A 6,211-nucleotide genomic window follows, 5' to 3' on the forward strand; every position below is an offset into this window, starting at 1 on the left:
GTGACATTTTACATGGAGCACTGTACGATGATATTGCTAAATCAATGTGTAGAAATGTATTTGAAAAACTTTCTCTTGTCTTGGTGAGACTTTTTAAATATCTTTATGGTGGCCAGCCTAGAAACTTGTGTAAATCAACATAGTTATGCCCCTTAGATGAAGTGGAAGTATATTGCACTAATTATCCCCTTTCAATACTAAGAGGAGATGCGCATATCATTGGCTTATTCCGGTCAGACACTTTAACTCAGAGTTATGGCCCTTGATTAGTTAGGCAGTATGCATATAGAGCAAAAATCGTTTCCGTGCTACTTCTCTGCAACTACTGGCTGGAATTCAACGAAACTTTATGGGAAACTTTAATACCAAGAGGAGATGCGCATATTGTTGCCTTGTTCCGGTCAGACGCTTTAACTCAGAGTTATGGTCTTTGATAAGTTATGCAGTATGCATATAGTGGAATAATCGTTTCCGTGCTACTTCTCTGCAACTACTGGCTGGAATTCAACAAAACTTTATAGGAATCATCAATATCAAGAGGAGATGTGCATTTCGTTGGTTTGTTCTTGTCAGACCCTTTAACTCAGAGTTATGGCCCTTGATTAGTTATGCAGTATGCATAAAAGAGCAATAATCATTCCCGTGCTTCTTTTCTGCAACTACTGGCTGGAATTCAAAAAAAGGAGATCATCGCATTGTTCCGGTCAAACACTTAAGCTTGGAGTTATGGCCCTTGATTAGTTATGCAGTATGCAAAAAAAGGAGATCATCGCATTGTTCCGGTCAAACACTTAAGCTTGGAGTTATGGCCCTTGATTAGTTATGCAGTATGCATATAGAGCAATGATCATTTCCGCCCTTTCTGCAACTATTGGCTTGAACTCAACAAAACGTTTTGACAAGAGGATATGCGCATATCATGGCCCTTGATTAATTATGTAGATGCATTTAGAGCAATATTTGCAACTGCTGTATTGATTTCAACAAAATAATGGGAACCATAGATACAAAAAGGCAATTTACATCTCATTGCCATTTCCAGATATTATTACTATTTAACACCGAGTTAATTAAGGTTCTGTTATTACCCTGAATAGTTATTATGTACGAAGAATATTACTGTTTGTGCCATGGTTAATATATAAATTAAGCCTTATGTCTTCAGTTGTTGTGTTAGTAATAACCAGTACTCAGCGGGGGATAAAAATTTGTAAAAGTGGCAGTTTTAAGTAAGATTCGTTTGGACATATAGCGACCACAATTTGGTCGTAATAAGGAACATGTATTCTGTGGATTTGTTGTTGGGATACAAATAACAACTAAATGAATTTAAATACACAATAATATTTTAATCAAGTCACAATTATGAATATAATATGTCTTAATAAATGAAAAGTTTTCCATGCGCAACAACCAGACCCCTACCTCAAGGGTCAAGGTCGCACTTGCTCATTCAAGGTCAACATTGTCTATTTGATGGTATATGTCGTTACCGGTCCATAACTTTCTTATCTTTGAAGGGATTTTGTAAATACTTGCCACAATTGTTCACAAAAATGAGACAATGTGTCATGCGCAACAACCGGTCACCTACCTCCAGTCTATTACAGGGTATATTTTGTTTCCGGTCCATAACTTTTTCATAGATCAAAGGATTTTGTATTTGCCACAAATAGTCACTATAATAAGAAAATGTGTCATGCGCAACACCTGCATCCCTACCTCCAAGTTCAAGGTCACACTTAGAGGTCAAAAGTTAACATAAATTGCTTTAGGGTATATTTTGTGTCTGATCTAGAGCTTCTTCAGGATTTTGAAAGAACAAGGCACAGATAGTCACAATAATTAGACAATATGTCAGGTACAACACTTGCATCCCTTCCTCTAAGGTAAGGGTCACACTTAGAGGTCAAAGGTTAACAGAGTCTGTTATCTGGTTTATTTTGTGTCCCGTCTATAACTTCTTTATAGATCAAGGGATTTTGAAAATACTTGGCACAAATTGTCACAATGATAAGATGATATGTCATGCATAACACGTGTCCATACCTCCAAGGTCAATGTCACACGTAGAGGTTTAAGATTTACATAGTCTGTTATAGGGTTTATTTTGTGTCCAGTCCATAACCTCGGATTTTTAAAACACTTTTCACAAAAAATCACAATAATAAGATGATATGTCAGGCGCAAAACATGGGTCCCTACCTTCAAGGTCACACTTAGAGGTCAAAGATTGACATTGTCTATTATAGGGTATATTTTGTGTTCGGTCTATAACTTCTACATTGTTCAAGGTATTTTGAAAATACTCGGCACAAATAGTAATATAAATAAGACGATATGTCATGCACAACACCTGTATCCCTACCTCCAAGGTCAAGGTCACACTTAGAGGTCAAATGTTAACATGATAGAATTTTAAATTTTGTGTTTCATTTTACTAGTATTTCTTTAATAAATTTATTGTTGCATTTGCAGATCTAGCAATTATCATAATTTTGGAACGAAAGTCCTGAATCCATACCTCAATCTTTTGAAAAAAGCACAATTTTATGCTTCATATAAAACTTCCCCGAGGCGGGGGACGTGGGTAACTCTGTTACAAATTCTTGTTTATTAGAGCATAGAAATCTATGTTTAACTTTTATTGACATGGTATCATGCAAATTATGTTATGCAAACATATTGAACATATGAGTACTTTCTTGATAAGTTGATACAGAAACATATTTGTATCATATTCTATTTTTTCATAGATTTATCTTCCTTTACTGGTCGATTTATTTAGTAGAGTGTGCTTTCTCGTCAGCTAGCTCTTGGTATTTTCACTGCTATAAAATATGTAAATTAACAAACTAAGTAAAATCCATCAAGTAACGACAGTTACACTCGGTATAGTTTAAGACATGCCCATTTTAATGTTTATATTCTTTACTTATTTAAGCATTTCTAAACCGTTCATTAATTAGGCAAAGGAATCGATTTTATTTCAATTTTCTGTATCGGTAAAATATCCACAAGACATTTAATATGATAATTTATTTTATGTCAAAGAGTACAATCCGTTGCAAATCACAAAATTATACAGGATTTGTTTGCAGTTCTTACATAAATTACAATTTCTTTTATTTGCAATATCAGAGGTCAGTGAATCTACTGGTTCAGCTATATGAATTTTTGCTGTTTCCTTAACTGTTAGTCTGCTGGCAGCAACATATTCTACCCTTGCGTCCAATGCAGACCAAGATCAGCCTGCATGTGCATGACAATTTCAAAGTTTTCCCTTAAATATGATGAATGGTTCTGTCCAGGTTGAATGTTTGTCAATTTAAGTAATTTTGATTGCTTAGCTTATTGACAGGAAAAAAATCATTCAAAACACATAAAATTCTTAATATATTGTTAGAATAGGAAATGCCTGCTACATGATGTTATAATTGTGACTTCTTACTCTCCTTTATTTCAGAAAATCAGCTATAATAAATCTACAGGGACAATGAGGACAATCACAACTGTTTGGCTTTTTATCCATCAATCTCCGGATGATTATCAGTGGGATGTTCTGAATGACAAAGATGTTAAAGTTCTTCAATAGTTCAATCTTATGATTTCACACCTGATAACTGGCTGTTCCGGGACATATGTCAAATAAATATGTGATAAACAGTAGCAGAAAAATCCCTAGACCACCATTACTTGTCAATACATTGAATAACTTTCTGGTTACTGGCTTAATGGAAGGAAACAAAATAGAAAACTTTTGCATTACACAGTTATCTTGTATCTGATTTGTACAATTAGAATTTGAATCTCGAAAGACAATTACACCAAGACCACTGTCAAATATTTCAGTATTCCTTTGAAAAAATCTTTTATGTAAAAAAGGTCTTATTTAATAATTTAATTTATTAATTAGATATACGGTACATGTATAAATTTGTTTATACAATTTTAGAATGATATTATATAACAAGAATTGTTAAGTAATTTTTTATTAAAGGCCCATTATGCTTCAGAAATTATGTCAGTTTTATTTAATTTTTGAAAACAGTTTCCAAAAATAAACCCTTTTGCCATATACATAATTTAATAATTATGATGCTGTTTTCATGTCATTAAAGTGAATCAAAATTAGAATGGAAGTCAAAATACTACTTAAAGTGTAATGCCCCATTCGAAGAAGAGGGGATATATTGTTTTGCTTATGTCAGTTTGTCTGTTGGTCTGTACGTCGTTAGACCACATAGTTTCCGCTGAATATCTTGAAAACTGTTTATCACAGAGTCCTCGTATTTCGCATAGAGATTGGCAATAACTAGTTGAAGAACCCTATTTATTTTTGGTCACTAGGTCAAGGTCACAGGGGCCTTAAATGTCAAAATGGTTTCCGCTGATTATCTTGAAAAGCATTTATCACAAATTCGTCATATTTTACTTAGTGATTGGTCATAACTCGTAGATGACCCCTAGTCATTTTGGAGTCACTAGGTCAAAGGTCAAGGTCACAGGAGCCATACATGTCAGAATGGTTTCCGTTGATTATCTTGAAAAGTATTCATCACAAAGTCTTCATATTTCATTATTGATTGGTCATAACTAGTAAATGACCCCTATTGACTTTAGGGTCACTAGGTCAAAGGTCTAGGTCACAGGGGCCTTGAATGGTAATATGATTTTTGCTTATTATCTTGATTACTATTTATCTCAAAGTCACATAGTGATTGTTAATAACCAACAGGTATTTGCTTTTGGGGTCACTAGGTCAAAGGTCAAGGTCACAGAGGCTTTAAATGTCAGAATGGTTTCCGATTATTATCTTAAAATCTTTTTATCACAAATTCTTCATATTTCACATTCTGATTGGTCATAACTACTAAGTGACCACTATTGATTTTGGGGTCAATAGGTCAAGGTCATAGGGTTTTGAATGTAAGTATTGTTTCCGCTCATTATCTTGAAAGCCATTTATCACAAAGTCTTCATATTTCTAATATTGATTGGTCATAACAATTAGATCACCCCAATTGGTTTTGTGTCACTAGTTCAAAGGTCAAGGTCACAGGGGCCTTTAATGTCTCATTATCTTGCAAACTATTTATCACAAAGTCTTCATTATTTTTTTTTCATAATTGAATATTTCCATGTACCCATTTATGGAAAGTTTCTAAATTACCAATAATATGAGTCAAGGGCTAGAAAAGGGGGCATATATGTCGTTCGACATTTCTTGTTTACAATTTGTTACCTTTAATACACATTACTACAGGTTCAGTGTTTTTTTTTTCACTTGTTAAACTAATCTAACATGCTCTTGAACCATTATCAAAACATTATTTAAGAAATGCTTGACTTTTCTAGACAATATTAATATTTTCTGAGGCATAATATGCCTTGTTAGTATAGCGCAGTGTTTGCTGCGTATGGGAGTTGCGTACATTGAACACCGCCTTTCCTTGTTGATCATGTTTATCATATTTTGTTAATTTGCCTTAAGGTTATTACAAATGTATTGTTTTGTAAAAAGTTTTTGAAGTGTGTATGATATTTACAGATTTGTTTTTTTTTACAGTTTCGCTCTTTTTTGAAATAGTTTAGTTTTCGGAACAAACATTCATGTAAATTGTTTTTATTTTTGTGATACACGGAAATTATGTATATGAAGATACATTATAATTCATAATGATTTTGACAGGTTATATTGCCCAGTATAACAAGCTTAAAGTATATAACCCGAGTCACCAAATGATGGTTATATAACAAACAACATTTCATGCATGGCCATATAACATGTTATATGTCTTTATATCCAAATAATAATATTGCTATCTTGCTCCCTTTGCTTTGAAACAATTAATGGTAATATGCATTTGCAGTGTATATTTTTAGTTATAAAGATTCTGAATTTGTTACGGCTGTTTGCACATATAACCTGAGCTGATAGGTGAAGATTATATTGCTTACAACTGTTTAAATATGGCCATATAACCTATAAGTAATCTGATAATGAATTTATAATACAGCAAAGTTCCTTCATTACAGAAAATAAATAGTTCATAAATTGACAGCGAGGTATATATAAACGTCATTCTTATCATTAATGAAAAGTGACGTTTCGAGCATACTGTATTATTTCATTAAACGGTATATTTGTGTTACCATTGTTTTATTTTTAGCTTAGTGTATGTTTTATGTTATTTGTAAATAGTCATTG

Source organism: Ruditapes philippinarum, unplaced genomic scaffold (genome assembly GCF_026571515.1).
Source record: "Ruditapes philippinarum isolate M1 unplaced genomic scaffold, ASM2657151v2 ctg3757_1_1_1_1, whole genome shotgun sequence".
Classification (NCBI taxonomy): Eukaryota; Metazoa; Mollusca; class Bivalvia; order Venerida; family Veneridae; genus Ruditapes; species Ruditapes philippinarum.